Raw genomic sequence first — 27,296 nt, forward strand, 5'->3', positions numbered from 1 at the left:
ATGATCCATTACCTAAACACACATGCACAAATCTGATTTCCTCCTTCCCACTTCACATGTTCCAGCTAATTCACAAGGTAGCTTTTTTAAATAAATAAATAAATGCTTTTTATTTATTTTTTTAAAAAGCGTTCCGGCACATTTTTAGCATGTTCACAATGAGATTTTATCGCTAAGGGCTTTAAAAAAGGAGGCGAGGACTTCCCTTTTCCAAACTGTTCCCGCCCTCTAGACTCCGACTGCAGGTCCAGTTTGACTGCTCCCCATCCACCCCGCAAAAAAAAAAGAAACCTTCAGAGGGCAAGAGAGAAAGCTAGCCAACAGTCAAAGCATCCAATTTTGCATTTTACACTGAGGATTTGGGGAGGAAAATTCAGAGTGGGAGAAGCGGAGACAGGAAATCAGCAAACGTGTTCAAAAGTTTAAATACCAATTTCTTTGCTTATATTACCTGATCAACAATTACTCTTTCCAGAATTACCACAAAGCAATTGGCTTGTGATGCCTTCCCTGGATTTCAGGTTTAGCTAGCTGCCTTATTGGGAGGGGGGAGGGGGGAGGAAAACATTAATGTAACCTTCCACACCTCTGGCAATAAGAAATGAGATTTCCCGATACCAGCTGCTATTGTGCCCTGGCTATCAGAACCATCCCAACACCAAACCTAGGAGCATCAGAGTGGCTAATCCGCAGATTACGTGGGCCAATTGACTAGTTTATTCTTAGCTTTGGACTGCCAAAGGGAGCTTATACTCTTAAGGACTCCAGCTATGGACCTGTACACTGCCTGTGTTTTTTCAACAACAATAAAAAGGACTCCTCCCCACCCAACAACAATGAGGACTAGAATTCTTTTGTTTGTTAAAACAAATAATAAAAAATAGGGATTTTGATTTCACAGGCAGTCAGATTCTATATAGAATGGAAAACCTTTATTTAACTTAGGGCTCGCAATGCACACCTTGCTTTTAAAATGTGGGGGGTTCCTCTCACAGCAACACCTGTCCCCCTCCAAAGTAGGCTTTTTTAGTTTTTTTTCTGGGGGCAGGCTCCTGAGTGCCAGGCCAGAGCTTCTTTTTCAAGGTCTGGAACACAGCAGGGGAGAGAGTCTCCTGAACATGTGCAGAGTGTCCACCATCAACACTTAGTGAGCACTTTAGGGGGAGCAAAGTTACCAGGCCAAAGCGTACGGCTTTCAAAGGAAGGCTTAAGTTCCAGCACTCCTTTTTGCAGAAACTGTGCACTAATTGAAGCCTCATTTGATATTTTGCATAAAAGCTACAAGCAGCACATATGTCGCCACCCCAGCAGAGCGGGATTTATTAGCTGTGTCCAAACAAATACGGGGATTTCTGCCAATATTCTTCATTGCTACCCCCCCCCATCACCCTGAAAAACCCTTCTCCTTGCACTGCTAATACCATGAAGACTTAATCCAGACACTGATTGGATTGAGAGCCAACAGCAGAAGGGGCCTAAACAGGCACATGAGCCAAGAAAGCAGGACATGTTCGCACCGCAAGTGTGAACTCTGCAATCGTTTGCGCTCCCCACTCCAGCAACCTCCAAAAACAAACCCAATTTGAACGGTGCTGCTGGCGTATATAAAATGAAATCCTTCCCCACAACGTCATATATACAACTTTTAATGCAAAAGAGAACACCAAATCAAAGTGTAAACCCTTGTCAGGAGTGTCCAGCTCTCCACTGCCAAAAAATTCCTGAATATCATCCCCCAAAAGAGGGGAAATAGCACTCAGCCTCAGAACACCTGGAAAGGCAAAGATTCAAAACCTCACTTGAGGTAAGGGGAAATGGTTAACAGCCTATTTTGTGCCATAGGGACACAACACCACAAATCTAGGCCTGAAGGAATACTAAGATGGGCTCATCGTGGCACGTGTCAGCCCATATTCCCAAGGAAGACATGGCGCAAATGTTTGAACGACTGTGGCAGTTCAGAAAAGACTTTAGGGAAGAATGGCTAGCTATAGATACGAGGAGCATTGATGAAAGATTCCCCCTGACATACTTCCCCATGGACTGAGACAAACGAAACTGGGCACAGTTACTAGTCCATTTCTACATCTCTGCGTCCATAGGGACGCAGGTGGCGCTGTGGGTTATACCACAGAGCCAAGACTTGCTGATCAGAAGGTCGGTGGTTCAAATCCCCGCAACGGGGTGAGCTCCCATTGCTTGGTCCCAGCTCCTGCCAACCTAGCAGTTTGAAAGCACATCAAAGTGCAAGTAGATAAATAGGTACCGCTCCAGCGGGAAGGTAAACAGCGTTTCTGTCCGCTGCTCTTGTTCGCCAGAAGCGACTTAGTCATGCTGGCCACATGACCTGGAAGCTGTACGCCGGCTCCCTCGGCCAATAAAGCGAGATGAGCAACCCCAGAGCTGGTCACGACTGGACCTAATGGTCAAGGGTCCTTTTACCTTTACCTTTACATAGCTACCAGCAAGAGTCACACACTTCTCCCATCGCTTTATGCAGCTGTGGAGACCTCATCTGTAGAAGTTGGCAGGTTGCCTAAGAAGCCACAACTTGACCTCAGAAATCAGCATTTCATTGTCTGGAAAAAGCTTGCACTTCAATAAAACTCCTTGGTTGGAAAGAGGTGGAAGTCCAGTGGTGTGAGGTCAGGAGAATAAGGAGGATGAGGAAGGATTTCATAGTCACAGGACCGTGCTTCCATTGGAGCAACGTGTGAGTTGTGAATCAAGGCATTATCCTGCAGGAGGCAGACACCTTTGGTCAGCATACCACACCTCTCGATTTTGATGGCCTTCTGCAATTTCTGCAGCAGTGAAGCGTAGTATGGCCCAGTAATTGTGGTACCCTTTGCCAGGAAATCCATCACCACTACTCCACGCTGGTCCCAAAAGACCGTGAGCATGACCTTGCCCACTAACGGTTGGACACATGCCTTCTTTGGAGGTGGTGAGGCAGAGTACTTCCATTGTTTGGACTGGGATTTAGTCTCTGGGTCATAATGATGGACCCATGTTTCGTCCTGAGTAATTAGTCTGGCGAAGAAGTCATCATGGTTTTCGTAACGCATGACCAAAAGATCCTGTGAGCATGTGACTTGTTCCTGCTTCTGGAAAGGCATCAGCATCGAGGAACCCACCGTGCAGACACCTTTCCCATGTGTGAATGGTCATGGGTGATTTTTACTACAGAGCCCACACTGATCTTGACATCTGCAGCTAGTTGGCGAATGGTTACATGGCGATCCTCCAAAATGGCGGCCTCAACTTGCCAGATGGTGTCATTCATCAATGACCAACTGTGGTTGCCCAGGAATGGGAGCCGTTCCACCGAAGTCTGATCACACTTGAACTGACGATGCCAGTGCTTGACTACATCATACAATGGGGCATCTTCCCGATAAGTCCCTTTCATCTCACTGAACGTCTCCCGTGGTGTGTGCCCTTTCAACTGGTTCCATTATCAGACATTACTCCACGTTAGCACCAGTAACAGAGAAACTGTTAGGAGTTCAGAGCTACAAATTACCACGTTACCTATGGAGAGATGTATCATTATACATGTGCAATTTCATCCCCCTACGATAACAGGAAGTAGGTCAGGAGAAATCTTTAATGAGCGACCCTCGTAACTTCCTGAAGGTCAAGATCAAGTTGGGGGGGGTATTTAAACTGCAGGAGTGACCCTTAATCTTGGCCTAAAGCAAAAACTGCCATTGCAGGACTGGAAAAAGTAAGCCCAGAAATCCAAAACCAGACAATGGACAACTGGGAGAATCGCAGCGGGTGAAATAATCCGAAGGCGAGAGGGTTGCCCAAATCTGAAGGAAGCCAGGACCTCCCCCTCCATTTTTATAACCTGGGCTAATGAGACTTTCACTGAGCTTCAGCTGGAAAGCAAGGATATTGATCGCATTCCTCAGGCAAAGGCCATTATAATTCCATTTCATTACTTCCAAGTAAAAGAAGATTTAACACAGTTCTTCACCTTACATGGGAAAACCAAATGAAAAATAAAAAAGTCTCTTTCAGGACTTGAGTAATGAAACCCTACAAAAAAGGCTCGAGTTCAAAAAATATATACTGTACTGAAAAACTATGAAACGTGGATATTCAATACCATTTGTTTTTCCTTTTTAAACCGGCAGTAATCAAAGAAGGAACCATGCCAACTGCTACTACTCATGATGAGGGAGCTAAGAAAATGCTTACAGCCCTGAATCTGGGCCAGGATGAAGAGGCAGAACTGGAAATAATGACCAGAATGATCCAGAGAAAGCACAGAACCATCTATACAGCTGGCAGAAGAAACCAAAGAAAAACAAGAAAGAAAAACGGAGAAACGGCAAAAACAATGGCAACCCGAGGAAGCCATTTTGTTTGAAACCGAAGCTGAAAGGAAGCGTTTTTATGTCATCCTCTGAACTGGAGAGTTAAAGTATTTTCTCTTGGTCAGTAAGATGTAATGCAAAAATTATTAAATTCTGTTGAAATAATGGTAAAGAGTCCTTGTATGTTTACAAGGGACATAAGAATTGTGGGTACTTCTGTTCTGTCGTTGCTGCTGCCATTGCCCTTATGTTCTTCATTGCAGTAGTGTGCATGCAGCAGAACCTTGCTAAATTTTGGTTAAAAGTACATCTGTGTCATACTTGCTTTCATGGGGTTCTCGTCAACCTAAGAAGGCAGCCCATCCAGGAGAAGGAAAACTCTGATCCAACCTCCACTGCCTTGTGAGAAAAGCTTCAGGAGTAAACCCTGAGGAAAAATCCATACCCTCATCTAGCAACGGTGCATTGCAATTGCTACAAAAGGCAGGAAAATATATTTAGGGGTCCCACAAGACTCTCAGTGATTTTGAAGCAGTCCATGGGGGGAAAACAAAATAGTAATCGAGATTACTATTCCCCCGCCCCCATGCACACAGTATAATAACATGCTACTCATACAGTTTATAGTTTAAACTCAAAAAGTCTAGCTGATGCAACTGTTACAAACCAGTAAACTCTCCAGGTCCTTTGGACAATGCTTCTGTTTTCACTACCGTACATATAATGGACTCTCCTCCAAAAATCAGAACACAGAAGCTAAACCTGAATCCACTACTTAACACATAGTCGATAAATTGAAGGAAGAACTTAAAGATTTTATTCTTTCTTAATCAATGACACTGGAGACCTTTCTGAATGAAGTCTTAGGGGAGGACTCAGTGAGTGTGGTAAGAGGCCATACAGTATTTGAATTTAATTTCTGAATGAAGTCTTAGTGGAGGACTCAGTGAATGTAGTAAGAGAGGCCATATTAGAATTTAATTTCTGAATGAAGTCTTAATGGAGGACTAAGTGAATGTGGTAAGAGAGGCCATATTAGAATTAAATATGCACATCTTAAAAGGTCAAGAGAGGCATCAAAATTTAGTCTCCAAACAGAAATAAAGAAACCTGAAGACACCCACAAACAATCAGGCAACAACAATAAAAAATATGCAGGACATTATTACAAAAGAACAGAATTGCCAAGTTTAGAAATTAGGAAGATAGCATATGCAAGGCAATATACTAACCAAAAATTCTATGAGCACACTGATAAAAATTCTAGCTTTTCAACAAGTTCACAAGGACACGATGGAGAGCAACAATACTGAACAGAGACAGTGGGAGAAAAATTACAAGCATTCCTTTCAGATTAGATGTTCAATCAGATATTCAGATCAGAACAGCCGATATTATGCAAACGAACAAGTATTTAAATGAAGCGAAACTAAATGCTCTAGAAAGGAATCAACGAGAGTATTTAACAGAACCAATATTGAATGGAGATACTACGAAAGCCTCAACAAAATTAAAGCTTTATAATCCAGTTCTATAAATCCAAGTTTTATAATCCAGTTCTATAAAACATTTAAAGAGTAACTGAGCCCTAGACTAAAATTATTCAGTTCTATACTGCAAGGAGACCCAATCCTTATTGCATGGAAGAAACCTGGGAAATTTCCTATCCAAGAAGACTAATGCAGGCTCATAGCTCTCATAAACCAAGATGCTAAAATCTTTAGCAATATTTTAGCAGGTAGATTAGCATTATTAACACCTTTGATAATAGATAAAGACCGAATATGCCTTATTAGACACAAATACATAGCTGACCCAATTATATGGCTGATATAGTTCATAACACCAAAAGAATGAAGAACCAATCTCTATTGCTTCATCAGATTCCACCAAGGTGTTTGACAAGTTGAGCTGGGATTTCTTGTACACCTTGCTGGGGAAAATGCATTAATGGTCTGAAAACACGGCAAGGCCAAGCTAAGGTTAGGTTAAATGGATGGGACACACCTTGGTTCGGGGGGAGGCATGAAACAGGGCTGCCCCCTTTTCACCACTGCTTTTCTTTCTCGCCATGGTAAAAAGGTAAAGTTACAGGACCCCTGACAGTTAAGTCCAGTCATGACCGACTCTGGGGTTGTGGCGCTCATCTCGCTTTACTGGCCGAGGGAGCCGGCATACAGCTTCTGGGTCATGTGGCCAGCATGACTAAGCTGCTTCTGGCGAAACCAGAGCAGCTCACGGAAACGCCATTCACCTTCCCGCCGGAGCGGTACCTATTTATCTACTTGCACTTTTTTGGCATGCTTTCGAACTGCTAGGTTGGCAGGAGCAGGGACCGAGCAACGGGAGCTCACCCTGTCACGGGGATTCGAACCGCCAACCTTCTGATTAGGAAGCCCAAGAGGCTCAGTGGTTTAGACCACAGCGCCATGGTACCAATAGCTAATTAAAAAATGGTAAAATGGCTCAGTACAGGAAATAAAGTCTGCTACACCGGCACATAAAACAAACCTCTTTGTAGACAATGTAGCCTTGCTGGTCAATTCCTGGTCAATCCTATTTTCCAGGGACAGTCCCAGATTTACAGAAGCCGTCCTGGTTTCTGATTTGATCCTGGAACGTCCCGCTTTTCCCTAGGATGTCCCTATTTTCATCAGATAAACGTTAAGGGTATGGAATCCTAAGACCTCTTTACCAACTGCTGTTGAGGAAATTACAGAGTGTTGGGAATGGAAATCAATTATTATTATTTTTTAAGGGAAATGATGTACATCAGTCTCTCCCCCCTCATAACAATTACATTTTATAGCATCAATCTAAAGTCACACTTTGTCCTAAATAAATAGAGTACCTCAGGAACACTTGAGAGTATCGAATTTAACATGGTACCACGATGCAGGACAATAACTTCGGCCCACTATAAATAATGTTAACACTTGTTACAACCCACTTGGATTTCCTTGGAACGAGACGCTTTTAATTTAAAAAACGTGCAGCAGCACTTCTATTCCTGACACACCACCTAATTGTTCCCCCAAATATACTGAACACTTGCTAATTTACAAATCTGAACCAAAAATCTCGCACCAGCCATTTCACCAATTCTTATTCCCTTTTGTCACTGTCCCATTTGTTTTAGAAAAAAATATTTGTAACTTAAACTAGGGAATAGCCGTTTAAAGGCTGGAAACAGAAAGGACTAGGAACAGTCAGGAATTTATATAAAGATATGGCACCTCTCTCACAAGTATGCAACTAAAAGGAAAGTTAGGAAACGCAGACTACAATTTTATGCCCAATTCTACAATTTTATCTGAAGCCACCAGGGTGAACCGAAGCAAATCCTAAATACTGTTCTCAGGAACTGCTATCAAACATACATAAGCTCCTATGTGATTCAATGACAAGTGGCCTTAGCTGCTTAAAATCAATATGGCAAAGAGACCTGGATTGCAACACAGAAATGTAGGACTGGCAAAAAAAAATAATCAGAGGAAATGGCTATTCAACTCAGTGTCAGCAAACACAGGAGAAAATAGTATTAATTTTTTAACACAGATAGCATTATGGACTCATAAAATGCGAGAACAAGTCCTCAATCAAGCCTCTTTTAGAGGCTGTCTACAAATGGGGTCTTACAATCCTAGTTAATGGAGTCACAAGAAAGGTTCAATTTTTTAGGAAGCTAATTATAAGCAAGTCTCATTACAGGCCAGAAAGTATATTGTGACCCCAAAACTGCATTGATAAACTTGTTTCTTGATTATTTAAAAGAACTCATGTTTAAAGACTTATTACTCCTCTTCGTGACAGCAGCTAAGCAAGTTCTAGCTCAGTTTTAGGAAACAGCAAATTTAACACTGGAGGTTTGGCTGGAAAAAGGTATGAACACTGCTCTCGTGGAAAAACTGCCAAAGCAGCTTAACACTCTAAAAAAAATATGCAAATGTCAAAAGGTTGTTTTGAGGAAACGTGGTATATGTTTATTTCATACATTAGGAAAGTTGACACAACGACAAAACCACCAGCAACTCACAGTACTCTCTGGAGCAAGATGCTAAAATGAGAACGACGATATTCAACGATTACAACTGGTCATGATCCAATACACACTTATATGGATCTCGTATAACATGGAATCACTTGGAGGGAAAGGGGGAATTGGAGAAGTGACCTTGTGTTCATTTGTACTTTTGTAACTATTATGAAAACGGCAAAAATGAAGACTATAAAAAAGTGTTCCCATGCTCAAATACTGCTAGTGCAGTGTAGAGAGAGTGGTTGTTGATACAGACATGGTCTTGCTTATTCTCAAGCTCAATAGCTGTGCATCTCCCAACCATTTTCTTCCTTCAAAGGTGATGCCAGGACCAACTCCAGGATTTTTTAGGAGTTGCGGTGGGGGGGGGGGGGAGAGACAGGACGCTTGTGTTAGACCCCCTGCCACAAAGGTGTCCCCCTGTTCCTGAGGTTTGTAGGGACTCTGGGACATACTCTGTTTCCTTTTCTCTCTCTACCTACAATGCCATGGAACACTTCAACTCTTGGTCATAAGAGGGTGAGGATGAAGATGGCTTTCTAAAGCCACTCAGCGCCAGAGTGTTTTCTAGACCCAGAACGGGCATCAGTGATGGGGTGTGTGTGCTTTTCTTCTGCCCAAAATGCAGCCTTTGCCAACAGCTGTGCTGGCTGGGATTGATGGCAACTGTAGTCGAAAACATCAGGAGGGTACCAGCAGCGAAGGCTGTTATATGGAGCGCCCCACAGACAGAGATACCCCCTAACCATGGGGCTAACTGAGGTGGCCACCTCAGATGGTGTGCTTGAGGGTGGTGGCCGCAAAGAGTGTCGCAATGGGAGACAAGCAGATCTGTTTTTAAAAAAAATATAATTTTTACTGAGTTTCAGCACACGCACAGAATATATACAGAATAAAACCGTACCGCATTCAGAACTCAAAAACATCTGTCCCCCTTCCTTCCCAGCATCCTCTCTCTCTCCCTCCTCTCACTTCCCCAGAGAGTTTAATGCCATCAGCACATTCTAAGCAGATTCACAATACTTGGTTGCAGCACAGACTCAGGAAAGAAACCTAATGCAATATACCTAAAAGAGCCAAGTAGACTTGTATTGGGTTGGAGGAATTGGTCTATTGCTGCCTTGAGTATTCACATATTAAATCAAGCAATGAAGTTCTGAAGTTGGGTGCACTTTGTGGGGAAGAGGTTCTCTCAAGCAATTCTCATTCACATGACCCACAACGCACAGAGCAAGTCCATGCACTGAGGAAGGGTGACGCGTGCAGCTGCACATACTAAGATCTGCATGCACATAACAAGTGCTTCTTTCTCCATCACTCTGTCTGTCTGTCTGTTTGTCTCTCTCTCTCTCTCTCTCTCTCTCTCTCTCTCACACACACACACACACACACACACACTTGAGATCCTGGAAATGCAAAGTCACCAAGAGATCACTAGATTCACAATCAGCTCAGCATCGCTGGGCATCTGCTGAGGTCCACAGCCCAGCAAGGGTCTCGCTGTTGACTTTTGCTGCTGCTGCTCCTCCTCCTCACAGCACCATGGAGAACCACTGCCAATCAATGAGAACAATGCTGAACTAGAAGGATCAAGTTGTCTAACCTGGTAGGAGGCATCTTCCTATGTCCCAGTTTAAATCAGCCCTTTATTTAGAATCATGAGGACTGGAAACTTTCCTTTTGGCAGCTGAGCACTTGCCCTGCATACAAACTGTCCCAGACCCAGTCCTCGGCATATCCTGCGTGAAACCCTGGAGAGATGCTGCCGGTGTTATAAGAAAACAGGAAGCTGCTTTATACCAATTCAGACTGTTGACCCATCTACCGTATTTTTCGCTCTATAAGACGCACCAGACCACAAGACGCACCTAGTTTTTGGAGGAGGAAAACAATAAAAAATATTCTGAATCTCAGAAGCCAGAACAGCAAGAGGGATCGCTGCGCAGTGAAAGCAGCAATCCCTCTTGCTGTTCTGGCTTCTGGGATAGCTGCGCAGCCTGCATTCGCTCCATAAGACGCACACACATTTCCCCTTACTTTTTAGAAGGGAAAAAGTGAGTCTTATAGAGCAAAAAATACGGTATATTGTCTAAACGAGCTGGTTTCAATCTTCTTCAAAGTTTTAGACAGGAAGGCTTTCCCTGTCCTCCTTGCAGATACCAAGGATTGAACCAGGGACCAGTGCTTTTTTTTTTCAGCCAGAGCACACCAGAGCGCAGTTCCGGCACCTCTCAGGTGGGTGCCATTGCCAGCCAGCACTTCCTTTACACGCTTGCCTTAACCTACTTCTGAGAAGCCCAAAACAAACATTTCAAGCCAAAACAGAAGTTGGCCAGCATGTGCAAATCTGTATTTTTTATTAGATCTACATTGGCTCCCAATACGTTTCTGACCACAATTCAAAGTGTTGGTGCTGACTGTTAAAGCCCTAAACGGCCTCGGTCCAGTATACTTGAAGGAGTGTCTCCACCCCCATCGTTCTGCCTGGACACTGAGGTCCAGCACCGAGGGCCTTCTGGCAGTTCCCTCATTGCAAGAAGTGAGGTTACAGAGAAGCAGACAGAGGGCCTTCTCGGTAGTGGCGCCCGCCCTGTGGAACGCCCTCCCATCAGATGTGAAGGAAATAAGCAGCTATCTTCTCTTTAAAAGACATCTGAAGGCAGCCCTGTTTAGGGAAGTTTTTAATATTTAATGCTGTATTGTTTTTAACACTCGATTGGAAGCTGCCCAGAGTGGCTGGGGAAACTCAGCCAGATGGGCAGGGAATGAATGAATGAATGAATGAATGAATGAATAAATAAATAAATAAATAAATAAAATCATCATCATCATCATCATCAATGGCTCCACCCAGCTCCTAGCTACTCCTAGGTACAACTGCTGAAGCTACAGGGCAGGTCCAATTTGTATTTCCTTTTCTTCAATCAGTCTCCCGTGTAGCAGTGGCCAGCTTCAAACTTTCAAGCCAGGCCTTTCCTGTTGCACGTGCGCGTGTTTGTGCGAGGGCCCTTCTGAGCTGCCCGCCTGAATCTAAGAGAATGAGGGAGGCGTGGGCGCATTTATTTTACCTGCACCAGAACCAGGGACAACCACCACCCCCAAACAGCTAGTGAGGCAGCTTGCTGTAGATTTTAGCACCTCTACGGGCAGTGAATGCAGCTGTTGTCAAACTGGCATCTGTTTGGGGCTGCTCCGAATTGCCCAGCAAGTCACTGTAAGAATTTAATGGTGGATTCCGGCCTCTATTTTTCTTGGAAAAAAGCACTGCCAGGGACCTTTTGCATTCAGTGCATGTGCTCAACCCCTGAGGCACAACTCTCCTAAGCTAGATGGACCAATGATCGGACTCAGGTAAGGCATCTTCCTGTTCCCCAGGAGACCCCTAAGATCTAGGGCAGGCACAGATTTGAAAGGTAAAGGACCCCTGGACAGTTACGTCCAGTCAAAGGCAAGTATGGGGTTGCGGCACTCATCTCGCTTTCAAGCCGAGGGAGCCGGCATTTTTCCACTTTCTGGGTCATGTGGCCAGCAGGACTAAACTGCTTCTGGCACAATGGAACACCATGACGGAAACCAGAGTGCACAGAAACGCAATTACCTTCCCACCACAGCGGTACCTATTTATGTACTTGCACTGGTGTGCTTTTGAACTGCTAGGTTGTCAGGAGCTGGGACCAGGTGCGGGATAGCTGCTCAGGTGCCCGGAGCAACGCATGCGCCCTGCAGCCGGGGGCAGAGCGAGCCACTCACAGGGGCGGAGCGAGCCGCCCATGGCGGACATTCAATGTGCTGCCCACCCATGATTCCCAACCCTCCCCCCAAGCTGTCAAAACAAAGGGGGAAAGGGGGAAAATGCTGCCGGCAAAGTAGCGCAGCTCCCCCCATACCCCAACGGCTTGGGATAGGCTTAGGAGTCACAAGCGGATGGCGCACCGAATGTCAGCCCCCTCAGTGAGGGCACCCGGGGCGGTCTGCCCCCCTCTTCCTACACCCCTGGCTGGGACAGAGCAACGGGAGCTTGCTCTGCCGTGGGGATTCAAACCACTGACCTTCCGATCGGCAAGCCCCAAAGGCTCAGTGGTTTCGACCACAGCGCCACCCGCGTTTGTATACTCAAACACACAGAGGATGGCATTCCACGCCAGTCCTCCTCAGAGGAGACCCACTGAAGTTATTGGACAGGACTCATTTCAATGGGCAGGGCTCTGCTGAACACAACCCGTAGCATCCTGGACGGAGGGTATATAAGAGTGCATGTCCTCAGACTTACATGTGGGGCACCAATCCACATCTACACACAGAGAGACCAGTAACTGTAGAGGTACAGATCTAAAAGAGCCACAGGTAAAAATCCAGACTTCCAAGAAGACACATAAACATCCTCACCCTCTCGGAGATGAGGAGAAAGAGTTAAAAGCCCTATTCGCAGAGGTATCAGCTCCTACAGGTGGCTAAGTGGTTTTGCCACTGCAACCCTGATCCATTTGCCAATGGGAACGAATCCTTTCCCTTCCCCTACATTCAAGGGGGGGGGGGTGGAGGAGAAAGCTTCCTTATGCCTGTATTACAAGCCACCCTTTCTCCCCTCCCCCTGCCAGGCCAGGCCAGCTGGCTACAAGCAGTGGGGAAGGGGGGCAGGTGCCGAGTGGGCTGATTTAAACAGAGCAGGCAAGCGAAGAGTTGGGTGTTTTGCAAAGGGCAAGGGACTAAGACAATAGCAAGCGTCCCAAGGTACCCCCAAGGGGTGTTCACCACAGAGAGCCAGCTGGAGCGAGACAAAGCTGGGATGGCAGAAAGCCCTCCGAAGACACACAAAGAGGAAAGGAGCCAGCAGGACAGGATTTCTCTCCTCTCAGCCCCCTCACCTCAATTTCATTGCTGGGGGGCATCCAGTCATGGATAGGGCTTTTGGAGATGCACTGTAATAACACAAGCCAAGCTGGCAGCAACTACCAAGATCCCTGCCACAGCCACAATGGAAGGCTCAGGACAAGGCACGTCTACATTAACAATCTCACTCAGCGACACATACACAAACCCTCCAACCTCCAAAGCTTTACCCAGCAAGCAGGACAGGTAAAGGTAAAGGGACCCCTGACCATTAAGTCCAGTCGCAGACGACTCTGGGGTTGCGGCGCTCATCTCGCTTTATTGGCCGAGGGAGCCGGGTACAGCTTCCGGGTCATGTGGCCAGCATGACTAAGCCGCTTCTGGCAAACCAGAGCAGCGCACGGAAACGCTGTTTACCTTCCCGCCGGAGCGGTACCTATTTATCTACTTGCACTGGCGTGCTTTCGAACTGACAGGTGGGCAGGAGCTGGGACCGAGCAACAGGAGCTCACCCTGTCGCAGGGATTCAAACCGCCGATCTTCTGATCAGCAAGCCGTAGGCTCTGTGGTTTAACACAAATAAATGTGAACAAGCAACTTTGTGAACGGATGAGCTGGACCTCATAGTGGAACCTTGATGCCCGTGGCTGCCCCAATTTGTCTGTTTACCTAATGCAATGGATCTCCTAATCTGTGCTAGCATATGCCATGCAATTGGACCCATATGAAAAGGTCACATTTATCAAACGGCTGCAAATTGTCACCGTGCTGGCTGGGGCTCATGGGAAGCTGTAAGCCAAAAGGAACTTGGTTGGCAAAGGCTGATCTATGGGCTGCTGATGTCACCGATGCCGACTCATTCCTTTGGCTTGGCCGTGGGTTTAGTTTTTTTAGCCAGGACGTACCAGAGCTGAGCTCCAAGGCATATGAGAAAGAAAAGTGCTTCGGAATATGTGCAAAATGCATTTTGTGGCATCTTCTCTTTTTCTCAGTTATGTACTGGTGAACATAAGACGAGCCCTGCTGAATTAGGCCACAGGGGGCCCACCTAGTCCAACATCCTGTTCTCACAGTGCCCAACCAGATGCTTCGATGAGAAGCCCCTTAGCAAGACCTGAAGAAAGCAGTAGCAGCTCTCCCTAGGATTCGCCCACCACTGTGGCATTAGCCCCTCCTCGCTTGTTTACGCACCCATTTCTCAAACAAACGTTGAAGAATTCACATTTTGCAGTGGAATAGCCCAATCCTAGCATTTAGAGTCTGCCACCACCAGAATAAAAATGTTGAACCCCATCGTCTCTCTTGCTGCTTTTGCCACCCTGCAGCCTTTTACAAGATCCTGGAATGCCTTCCCTTCTCACTTCCCCCTTCGGAGCAAGTTCACACACAGCAATTGTAACGCCAAGTGCCATCTGCATGCCTCAAAGAGCCATCGCAGGTCAAACACCGCAGAGTAAGCTTCTGTATCACCTCAACACACAAGGCTAGTTCTCGGTCACAAAGGGAGGAGACACTCAACAGTCTATGCGCAACTGTGAATCAGCTTTAAAATCCATTGCAAGAATGCTGGCGTGAGAAGAACATGTTCTAAAGAGGTTCCCAATCAATACTACTTTCAGAAGAAGAAAGCAAAAATGAGGAAATCATTTTATTAAAAAATGAGAAAATTGTTCTGTGTTGGAGTCAATTCATTGGGGGGGGGAAGCATCTATGTACCATGTATATGCTTACACACCACAGATTATGTATGAATGTGCATATATAATATACACACAGACTATATTTGTACATCTCAGTAATCCACATTCCTGGCTTACTGTGGTTAGCCATAAGTGAACAGCATTCTCTTGCTTGCTGCCCAATTGCTCCTTCCCCGGCGCAAGCAGGAGAACCAACCAGGAAGGATTGGTTTCCTCTTACATTCAAACTGGGGGTTGTGGTTGGTTGCTCCCTAACAAGCCATGATCAGCAAGCCAACAAACCATGAGTTCAGGTTGGGCAGCAACAACAAACCACGATCGTTGGATCAGGTGCAAGAGGAAATGGAGGCTTCCTGGTTTATTTACCATGTCTGAGCCAGCAAAGCAGCAGCAATCAGGTGGCATGCCTCACGAGCAAGTTACCATTCCACAGCAAACCAGAATAAGCTAGAAACTCATGGCTCGTGATGTGCTAAAACAGACGTGCAGAGAAGGGAGGGGAGCAAACAGACTGACAGACACAAGATCCTTTCTTCAGATTTTTACTAGTTTAACTGACACAGAGAATCCTGGAAATGAGAGTTTGGTGAGTGGGCCAACCAGGTGGAAAAGTCCGTGGGCTCCAGTTTTAATAGCTGTGCTATACCCTGCTGAAATGTCCTCTTCCACATCATCATCATCATCATTATTATTAATAGTCCTACACCCATAGATCTCAGGGTGGTTCACAACATAAGATTACAATTTACTATTGTACTACTAACCTATTAAATATCCAGGAGCTCCATTCCCTTTTAATTTTATTTGTATATAAATATATTGGTATGCTGCTATATCATAAAAAAAAAATCAAAGCAGTTTACAGCAATAAAGGCATAAAACCACCACTGGGACCTGCTGTGAAGCAGCTTTGGACTCTGCCTCCAGACCACAACTCCCAGAAGCCCAGCAGGTTGGAGAATCAGTAGCAGGGGCAAGGGAGCAGCCATCCAGGACATGTAGGAGTTTGGATTTGATATCCCGCTTTATCACTACCTGAAGGAGTCTCAAAGTGGCTAACATTCTCCTTTCCCTTCCTCCCCCACAACAAACACTCTGTGAGGTGAGTGAGGCTGAGAGACTTCAGAGAAGTGTGACTGGCCCAAGGTCACCCAGCAGCTGCATGTGGAGGAGCGGGGAAGCGAACCTGGTTCACCAGATTACGAGTCTACCGCTCTTAACCACTACACCACACTGGCTCTCATGTAGTTTTAGGGCTCTGTCTTCATTCTCTGGGCTGCTGCTTCTTGTTCCCCCAGGAACATGGGTGGTTGTTTGCCCTAGGAGTGGAAGCAGGAAGCACGCAGCACACCCTGATGGAGCCCCAATGCTATAATACGCCTGAGACCAGGGGAAGGAGATGTAATTGACCCATAGGGACAGGGAGGCAAAGACCAGGCAAATGGCTGCATTGCAACTGGAGGCAACAAAGGGAAGACCAGGGTTCAAATCCCCACTCGGCCATGAAGCTCACTGGGTGATCTTGGGCCACTCACAGCCTCTTAACCTACCTCACAGAGCTGTTGTAGGGATTAACAGAGGGCGGCAGTGGCAGCAGCAAACCATGGACTCCTTGGAGGAAAATGTGGAATATAAACACAATGCATAAGCTCATCTGCTTACCTGCTTTAGAAAGCTAGAGGTGCCAGTCAGATGGAGATGTCAGTCGCCAGCCTGGCATCCAGAGATCTCCATATGGCTGCAACTGGACCCAAAACACACCTGGGGGATTTCTAGCACTGGCTGTCTGGCCGTTGCCAGGGACACTGTGTGCACTACGTCACCCATTGGCATTCTGGGCCTGGTGACTGCGAGGTCCATGTGGCATCGCGGTTTGTACACATCCGACCAGTTGGCTCAGGAACGCTCCCCTGCGTGTCCACAGGTGGCCCCGGTCCCCATGGGGACACCAGCCAAGGCGCCTCTGTGTTTTGGTGGGATGTCTCCCCATTCTGCTGGGCAGCCAGCATTTCCCTCCCCCCTCGGCCTCCTGGGCAGCTTCTCCATGTGCCATATTTATGCCAGCTTGATTTATGCCGGCATAACTTGCACCAGGTACCTGTGCTCAGGATTGTTCCCTCAAGTGCTGGTGGCATCCTATGGGAAACGGGGGCTCTGCTAAGGCCATGCCAGCAGGCCTCAGGCAATCCAACTCGGTGGGACAGCGGCTACAATTGGCTCAGGTCCCCATCTCTCCCTGACACTTTCTGGACGGCTCTGAACAAACTATCATATCTTACCCCAATCAATTTCCAGCCTAAACTTAAGCACCAAAATCCCACTAAGGGGGACATTTAAGCAGAGGCGAGGGAACATGTACACAACAATCCTAATTGTGTTCCAAATAAAATGTTATTTACTAGCAATTTACAGTACTTTTCCATGTATAAGACTGTATTATTTTATTGAAAAATTATGCGAAAAAATTGGGTCGTCTTATACATGGGTAGGGACGCGGGTGGCGCTGTGGGTTAAACCACAGAGCCTAGGACTTGCCGATCAGAAGGTCGGTGGTTCGACTCCCCGTGACGGGGTGAGCTCCCGTTGCTCGGTCCCTGCTCCTGCCAACCTAGCAGTTTGAAAGCACGTCAAAGTGCAAGTAGATAAATAGGTACCGCTCCGGCGAGAAGGTAAACGGCATTTCCGTGCGCTGCTCTGGTTTACCAGAAGCGGCTTAGTCATGCTGGCCACATGACCCGGAGGCTGTACGCCAGCTCCCTCAGCCAATAAAGCGAGATGAGCGCCACAACCCCAGAGTCGGCCACGACTGGACCTAATGGTCAGGGGTCCCTTTACCTTTACCTTTATACATGGGTAGTGAATAGGCTGGACGTTTGATTGGTTGCTGCTGCGGCTGTTTGCAGCTATTGTGTGTGTTATTGGTTGCTGCGTCAATGGCTGGTGTTGATTGGCTGACGCTGCGGCAATTGGGTGGGCGATCGGCAGCAATTGCAATTTTTGGCAATCCCCCCCTAAAAAAAGCTCAGCAACCCTGGGTAACCCCTCCATAAAAGCTCAACAACTCTGTGCCATCTCCCCCCATTTTCTGAAATTTGAGTCCCCCAAAATAGGGGATGTCTTATCTGTGGGGGCATCTTATAGACAGAAAAGTGTGTTTAGCAGGGCAGCGCTGGATTCCAGTGAATACACTATGAAAGTAAGGTCCAATGCAGCAGCTAAGCAGGTGGCAATCTAATCACCCCCTTCAAAGAGTGAAAGCATAGTTGCTCCCCATTTCTGACGTTTAGAAGCAAATGTTGCTGCTTACGCAACCAAGAGCAATATTCACACACAAGAGGGGAATATGAAGAGGCCAAAGGAGGGGACTCCAAGGTTTGCATTAAGTACCAAAAGAAATCATTACAGTATACTGTAGACACAGAATATTGATAGTTTTCAAAGGGGAATGGAATATCCTGGAAAGGAGCATGGGTGACTGGCATACAGCACTCAACACTGCAATGTTTCGTTGCAGCCTGCATGCTAATAGCTTTTTAAAGGATTCCAGCCCGATCCTATTTAAGTTGACTAAAAGTAAGCCACGTGGTTCAATGGGATTTACTCTTAAGCACATATGCATAGGCATGCAAGCACCCTTTAAAATCTTTAACATTAGGGCCGGATCGTGCCCTAAATAAAAATTCTAAAGGGCTCAGTACCGAAAGGTTATATAGAGAATATGATTATTAATAGAAGACTGATGGAAGGAACTAATTATACGTTCATTCCCTCTAAGAGCAAAATCAAGTGGTAGAGGACCTCAGTATGGAAGTGAAATGGGACCACTCAAAAACAGGGCAGTGGTTTCTGCATACTTGGGGGGCCTTCCTAGTATTTCAAACTATTTACTGTACTGGCCTGAATATAAGCCGCACCCGCAAATAAGCCACACCTTTAAAATTGATGGGGGGAGTAAAGAAAAACAATACCCTGGCTGCTTCCTGCGGGGGGGGGGGGGGAGCCACACTGCTTTGCCTGTGGCGTAAGGTCACGAGTGTAAGCCGCACTTTAACATTTCAAGGTCGGAATTTGGGGGGGGGGGGGGGGAGTGTAGCTTATATTCAGGCCAATATGGTAAATGCAAAAATTGCAAGAATTTTAAAAAGCTTTCAAATACCAGCCTGACAAGGAGCTTCCAGGCCAAAAAAGAAAGAACTAGTAGAAAGTGCTTGGTGTTGCTTGGGAAATGAAAAAAATGCTGATATTATATTCATAGATAATAATGTAATGTGTTAGTTTCTAGAGCTGTGCACTGCCACCTTCACCTGCCCCAGCAGACACATCCTGCCCCGAATCAATCTGGGAGCAAGGCTCATGTTTATTTGAAGAGTTTTTAAAACCCTGTGGTCAGAAGGGGGGAAATGATGCTGTTTCTTCCTACCATCGCCTTGATGATGTTGATGAGAGAGGGACAGTTGTTCAGTCCTGCTGGGAGCATGCAGGGGAGCAGCAGGCCCGCATCCTTGCTGGGTACATGCTACAGCTCTGTGCCACTCATGCCCCAGCAGCCATTGCTGGCACTGCCATCACCTCCCAGCTCATGGCTGCCACAGCACTGTAAGAAATACCCACCTGTGCCAGACCCACCTCACTCATCATCGCCCCCCGCAAAAAATCATATTCTGCTCCAGCCATCACCACGGGGGCTATAACCAACAGACCCCAGGCACTGAGCCAACACAGGGGTGGTAGACGGTTCTCCTCTTCCCCCAGCCCCCTGGTCCTGGGGTTAGGTCTCCTCCGCCCACTGTTTGACCTCTGCGGTCTCAACCTTCCTTTTTTTCAGTTCCGATGGGATCTGCTTTGCCGGCACATTCCCTGAGGCTAACGTACTAGCAAAGCTTAACCCTGCAACCAGCAGGATTGCACCAGTGGCTGAGCAAAGAGCTCAGCCCTGCTCAGTTTGACAGCATATGTGTGTTCCCCTGCTGGGGACAAGTATGTCCCGTCCTGCTCTTTGCAGAAACTGCCTCCCCTTCTTCCCACCCAGTTCCCCACCTGCTGAGAGCCCTTGACTGCTCCCAACCTGGATCTGCGCAAATTGGCCTGATCCAGTTCAACTTTGCCATACTAGCTTCCTGCCAAATTTGGTTAAAATCAGCTTGGAACGGTTCAGTCCTCCATCTTGATTCAAAATGGCATCTAACAGTATCCAAACATAGAGATTATGCATCCTTAATCTCAGAAACTATCACACCAAATTTGGTGATACCTTCCTAGGTGTCTGAAGCAGTGCAGTTTGGATCAGTTTGGTTGGGCTTCAGATTCAAAATGGCGTCTAACAGTACCCAACTGGATGATGATATCTTCCTAAGTGTCCGAATCAGTGTAGTTTGGAAGGTTCTGGTGTGCCATCCTTGATTCAAAAAATGGTGTCTGGGGGTTCTAAACATAGGCCAAAGCCTGCTCCTCCATCTTAGGAACCTTCATGTCAAAGGGGAGAATGATGTATTCAGAGGTTTCCAAATTGGAACAGTTTGGAACATATCAGTTCAAAATGGCGTCCCATGGTATCCAAACATAAGACCAAAAAATGGCTGCTCCACCTCAGGAAACATCATGCCAGGTTTGGCAACAATATCTCAAGAGGCATCCAAATGCATAGAGAGCAGGCAGACAGGCAACTCAAAATGTATTTCAAAATATATAGTAGAAGAAGATGCTGAGATAGCACTTAAGGGAAGGCGGGAATAATCACCACCACTGACTGGCCTGCAAGGCCAGAAAAGGCCTACAAGGCTCATGCTTCTGGCTGGTTGAAGCTCTCAACATGAACAAGATTCTTAGGGACTGTTAAATTTTGCTGAAAGTCCCACTTGTTATCTAATAGTGCTAAATAAACAGCTGATTCTTTCCTATATGCAACAACATAGTCCAAAATCCTCATCCTTTTAAAAAAAAAAAAAAAATAAGCCAAGAAGGACTATGAAAGATTGCCATGAAGGGATAAACACAAAAGCCCCAGGTTTAAAATTCTGATTCAGCTATATTAAGCCCCCCCAACACATATTTGGCATTCCCCCATCTCTCAATGAATTTTCACTGATTTTTCCATGTTTCCAGGTGTAATCCTAAACGTATTTACCAAGACATAAACCTCAATGAACACAATTAGCCTTACTTCCAAGTAAACATACATAAAGATTGGTTTTGTAAGAAGCAAGAGAAAGGGGTTTTTTTGGGGGGGGAGAAGGTAGAATTACATAAATTGCAGCATCAAATTTTGAATAGTGGTTGCATTTTAAGTTATATCACCCAAAAGCTGACTTCTTGTTATTGCTGGCATCAGTCTGTCTGGTACTAGGGGAAAGCCCACCCTCCCTTCCAATAATGTTTTTATTTTTTGCAGTGGCATGAATTTATCCTTCCAAAGAATGTAAGGCATCTTGGGGGAGGGGGTGGAACTTCAAAGAGAAGGAAATAAGCCTTACATTAAGAACACTGTTGATATCATTGCAGTGTAGCCTTCTTATGAGTTGGGGCTAGATCAGATTACCTTAAGCAACAAATTTGGGGTACCAGCAAATGGCATCATAACGGGAAGGCACCAAACCTGAACAATGGCAAGGGTGGTGGAGATAATTTGGATTTTCTGCCTCAGGCACCAAACCCAAATTCTGTACAGTGGTACCTCTGGTTAAGTACTTAATTTGTTCTGGAGGTCCGTTCTTAACCTGAAACTGTTCTTAACCTGAAGCACCACTTTAGCTAATGGGGCCTCCTGCTGCTGCTGTGCCGCCAAAGCACGATTTCTGTTCTCATCCTGAAGCAAAGTTCTTAACCTGATGCACTATTTCTGGGTTAGCGGAGTCTGTAACCTGAAGCATATGTACAGTAAACTGAAGCGTATGTAACCCGAGGTACCACTGTATTTCTACAGCCTCTCCCTACTGTAACTGACAGAAGAATTGCCTCCGTTCTAAAACAAACAACTACCTGGCCTCTAAGGTCAAAGCTTTACCTTATATCTAACCCCACAATAATCCCCTGCCCACGTGGCCCTGGGGTAGGGTGAGGGAAAGAGGTTTTTTTAAACACCTTTGTAGGCCAAAGTGGCTTCTTCTCCTTGATCCTCCTGAAAACGCAGCAGCAGCAGCCCCACCACGTTGTGAAGAAGGCATTTCTTGGCAAAACAAAAACCAACAAATTACTACATATGGGGAACACACAGGTAGGATCAGGAATCAGCCCAGAGGTTGGAATCGAGAAATGGCAGGCACAGGCCGAGCATAAGGATGAAGAGATCCCCCGCAACTCCTGCCAATGGGAGCAGGGAGCCACTAAGCGGTTGCCCACCGAGCCTCGACGTCAGCCAGGCCTCCGCGCCCTCCATACACACACAAAACCACTCTTTCGAACGCCATGCCTTGGGGTGGTTTAATCAATCTGCCACGTGATTAGAAGCAGCTAGTTCTCTGAGCAAGTGCAAAGTGCCCCCACCACTGACTTTCAACTGCAGCGCATTAGGTGGTGCGGTTATATGCCAGGGATGGGAGGCTTCCAGCAGCAGAAGCCTCCATTCCCAGGGAGATCCCTTTTTTCGTTTGAAACGGCGAATCACAGCCCAGGATCTGTTCCATGCTGCTGCGGGAAGCGGGAGAGACCACGCTACGAGAGGAGCGGTCTCGCTGCCGCCCGCTTCCCTTTCTCTGCCTAAAACAAGGGCCATCTGGCCAGGCGAGCGGGGGATGGGGCTGAGCCAGGCCGGCTGTCCGTCCATCCCGGAGCGCGCACGCCCTCCGCCCCAGGGCTTGGACGGCGGCGCCCGTACGCTGCGCTACCTCCAGCATCGCCTTCCCTCCCCGGGCTCAGCGGCCCCAAAGCGGCCGCCGGCCTCGCCACAGGTCTCCAAGGAGAGCGGGCCTTGGGCTCGCCAAGCGCGGCGCTTCTCGCCAGCCAGGTGCCGCACTGGAGAGCTGCGCCCCTGGATCGCGCCTCCTTTGCCGCCAGGCCCCCGGTTGGTTGCCCGGCAAGATCCCATTGCCCTCGATGCGGAGACAATAAACAGCCCCTCCTCCTCCTCCTCGCGATCGCGGCTCACCGACCTCCTCTACCTCCTCCGGCAGGCGCCCGGCGTCTCCGTCGGCTCAAGGCGCGCCCGGTGCGCGCATCGCCGTCTCCCGTCCGCTTCTCCAGCGTCAGCATCACAGGTGGCGCCGGGGCGAACCCAGGCGGGCGAGCAGTGGGCAGCCTCTTCCTCCTCGCCGCCACCGCCGCCTCCACCCGTCGATGGAGAAGCAGCAGCAGCAGCAGCGGCGGCCCCGGCTGCGGAATCGGCTGCCCAGCCCCGGCTTGGCTTGCCGAAAAGCCCCCGCCTTCAGCCCCGATGCTGGATCAGTCATTGGGCGCCTTCCCCGCCATTCACGCGCAGCCGCTGGGGGAGCCCGATGCGCACGAGGTCCCTGCTGTCGGGGGTGGGTGGTGAGGAAGGGGACGCGACGCTTCCAGGGAGCGGGGCCGGCTCTGAGCTCAGCCAGGGAAGGGGTGGGTCTTGTCCCAAAGGAAGACGCATTTTCCTTGTCGGGGGCAGTCCTGAAGTCGCGCAAGACCGACCAGGGCCTTCTCAAGGCGCGCGCTTTGCGCCTAACTGTGAGGGTCGTCTAGTGGATGAAGATGTGAAAGATTCTGCGCATGTGACATCGGAGATGCTAAAGTATGGTCAAAAGAGAGGTCTCCCCACCCCCCCTTGGATAGGGGGCTGCAATGCGAAATCTGCTTTGCTTCCAGTGTTGGAGGCAGGAATGCTTCATAGACTCATAGAACTGTAGAGTTGGAAGGGACCCCAAGGTTCATCTAGTCCAACCCCCTGCAAGGCAGGAATCTCAGCTAAAGCATCCATGACAGGTGGCCATCCAGCCTCTGCTTAAAAACCTCCAAAGAGAGTCCACCACCTTCTGCTAGAGACTGTTCCACTGTCAAACAGCTCTTACTGTAAGAAAGTTCTTCTTGATGTTTAGTTGGAATGTCCAGCTAAACCTCCAGAACAGGAGAAAGCAAGCTTGCTCCATCTTACATGTGACGGCCCTTGAGATACTTCAAGATGGCTAATCTCCTCTCACTCTCTTTTCCAGGCTAAACGTACCCACTTCCTTCAACCATTCCTCATAAGCCTTGGCTTCTGAAGACTTGCTGGAAATCACTTTCCTATTTATAGGACAACATCTGGAATGCAGCAGGTTCCCCATCCCTGCTGTGGAGCCACTGCCAATCACCCCCAGAGTAGCCAATACTGAGCTAGATTTGCCAGTGACCTGACTCTATAAGACATTGGCAGTGGTGGACCTTGCTGTCTGATATTTCAGCAGTGCCCTGTGAAGCATTAAAATTTGCCCCCCCCCTTGTGCCTCTTGTGCTCTATTCCACAAAATAGTTGCAGCGTCTATGGTGGCTCCCAAGGTTCCGCGTACGATCAAACCAGTCTTGCTCCCCTAAATCTGCTTCTGACATTGACCAGCTTTTTATGCTCTTATAAAGGGAAACCAAAGTGGATTAAGACCCGAAGGAAGTAGTCTTTCTATTTCAGCCCCTAACTGTTCTGCAGAACATCACACGTGACTCTTGTTTCTGCAAACATGTCAGACATTTAAAACATGTAGCTTCCCCACCCCCCAAATAATCATGGGAATTTTAGTTTACCCCCAGGGCTACAATTCCCATACCCTGAACAGACTACACTTCCCAGGATTCTTTGGGGGGGAGTCATGTGTTTTAAATGGATCGTATGTACACTGCCGCAAGTGTACATTTATGTTCTCAATGCTTATAAGTTAAATATTGATCCTGCAACCCACCACCTCTCTTTGCCTGTACCCCACAACATCCAAAGTGCCAGGGCAACATCCTGTCCTTGCTCTAGATAGCTGGCTCCACATCAAACCACATTAGATATGCTGACCCTACATCAAACCATGATGGATGTGGAAGTATGGAAGGTTTTACTTTCTCACCAGCAGCAAAAGAAATCTTTTAAAAGGTGGCACTTTTCATATTGTAAAAACTTAGGGCACATCCACACTTCCATTTGCCCTGCCATTTTGCCTGTGAAAACCTGCAGTTTAGTGCTGAATAAGAACAAACAGCAACTGGGTTTTCCATGAATTGATGTTTGTGCCGATTTAGCACTAAAGAGCAGTTTTTCCAAGGGAAAGCAGTGGAGCAAAAGCAAAACCCCTCTGACTTGTCTAGGCATGGGACAAGTGGAAGTGTTGACAAGCTCTCTGTGTAATTCCCTGGAATAAATAGAAAGGCAGCAGTTTACAGAAAGCAACACATAATGGATCTTTGGAACTCCTGTCCAGTGATGCTGAGAAGGCAGCTAACAGAAACAACTTTACAAAGAATTAAAGTGGAATTTACGTTTCTGTACATTTCAGTCACCCTCTGCTGCCAGAATGCTCTCCACTGCTTCAAATGTGATAAAATCCACAGAAGCTTGTGCCATTATAAATGGTTCTTAAGGTGCTGCAGGACTCTGTTGGTTTTGGCTTTAATCTTTCTCTTCTTCATCTGCAACATTCACACTCGGGACAAAAGGAGGAGAAAAGCACAAGCCTGCTTTTTAGTGTGAGGTGTGAAAAAACTATCTTTGCTGAATTGATGGATGAGTACTAGCCACAATAGTGCAATATCCATGTTCCTAGACACAGGATTACTGATTTCTAGACACTGGGGACTAACAGCAAAGGATGTCTATTGCCTTAAGTTGGTGTCTTGTTAATGAGCATCCCTGGAGCTAGCTGCTCGGGAAGACAAGCCGCTGAGCCAGGTGGGGGGTGGGGCTGACCCATTCATTTTACCCAGCAGGAGGATTAAACTTCCTTTCTTGGTTTTGTTGGGAATCCATCTTTCAAGGTTTCATGATATGTTAAGCTTCTATCTTAACATGTTACTTTAAATGCATGTCTTAATCCCATGCTAGTTTGTTGTTACCCATCCATACTGGGACGAGTTTAACCCTCCCTCCCCTTTAAAGCTTCAGAAAGGGACTAGATTATCAGTTTTTGTCCCTTTCCTATACAGTATTGCAATTTTGTACCACGTCTTTGTTTTATTTATGGCTGGGCAAATTTACTACTTCAAAAAGCCAAAAGCAAACTCTGACTAATAAAACGAAGTGCTCAAAGTATATACAAAATCAGGCTTTTCCCCCGTTCTATAACTATCTATTCCACAAAGAAGCAATTTCAGCAAAAATCTGATGAAGACCTATTTCAACATAAACAATCCTATAGAACAAGTAAGATCCTACTCCCCATTGGACATCTTTGCTAGGCTGTCACCCTGTGATGAAAGTGTGGATCTTTAATGAAACATGTTATGCCAATTAAAAACCCCCCATGCCCATATATGTAATTGAGAGTTAATTCAAAAGCATCAACCTCTACCTGCTCAACTAGCCTAAGCAAGCACTACACCCACAGCCCATGTCAAGAGATTCCAAAGAATGTTTGGCATTCATTTTACCTTTACCGCCTTGGCAACTTCCCAAGCAGCAAGTCTAATATACTCAATTTGTTATTTCAGGCTTAATGAAGAAAGACCCTAAAAGCACAAGACTTGAAAAAGAGAGCATCTGCAATCATTGCGGCAAAAATTGTCCTGCTGTTGCAGGGAGTTCATACATAACTTCTGTGATGGGTGTGCCCATTTTGCAAATCTTCATAATGCTATGTCTAGTATAAGAGAAAACGGAATATAAGCAACTGCCAAGAATGGGAAACAGTTTGCTAGTTGGGCTTTTCTGTTACTACATCCACTTGTTGTGGGCAGAATTTCTTGCCCTACGCTCATCACCAGGGACAGCCCACCAAGAAGACAAAGTGAGGCAATCACCTCAAGCAGCAGGATTCACAGGGGCAGCAGATCCCGATGTAGATCTTTATTGTTCCCTTGTTCCTTCTTCTTTCCAGCAGGGAGGGGCACCATTTGGTGGCATGCTTGGGCCACCACTGCTCACCACCATCACTTACCAGTTGGCACAGGTGCACTGTGGCATTCTGATATTTCTTTCCTTTTCACATTGTAGTGAATAGTTTTAAGTTCTCCATTATTCAAAAGCACCAGCAATCAAGTAGTTGCAGAAAACTATGCACAATTACCCAAGTATGTTTTACTGGTGCAAGCAGGGATACGCAAAGACGCTTGTGTCCTAGCATACAGATATTCCAAGGAAAAACCTCTTTTATATCACAGAGGCATGGATAGGATTATCAGAATGGGGATAACTCTTTCACAAAAGCATGCAGGTTCTGCATTTTAGCTGCAGCACAGAAGAAAGGGGAAAGTACATTACTTATTCAGAAAAATATATAACACAGCTGAGCCTTAATGTGTCGAAAAGCAGGCCATGCCTTGACGGGG

The 27,296-nt window shown here is 46.7% G+C and overlaps 1 protein-coding gene across 1 annotated transcript in view; it reads right to left on the reverse strand.

The window, feature by feature from the left end:
* SPTBN2 (spectrin beta, non-erythrocytic 2) overlaps positions 1-23,254 on the reverse strand; it is a 95,986-nt gene extending 72,732 nt beyond the window's left edge. The window contains exon 1 of the mRNA XM_080986136.1: positions 22,982-23,254. The gene's annotated coding sequence lies outside the window, so the exon portion shown is untranslated. The remainder of the gene's footprint in view (positions 1-22,981) is intronic.
* Between the last annotated feature and the right edge of the window lie 4,042 nt (positions 23,255-27,296).

The sequence above is a fragment of the Podarcis pityusensis genome (assembly GCF_964106645.2).
Source record: "Podarcis pityusensis genome assembly, chromosome: 16".
NCBI classification, from domain to species: domain Eukaryota; kingdom Metazoa; phylum Chordata; class Lepidosauria; order Squamata; family Lacertidae; genus Podarcis; species Podarcis pityusensis.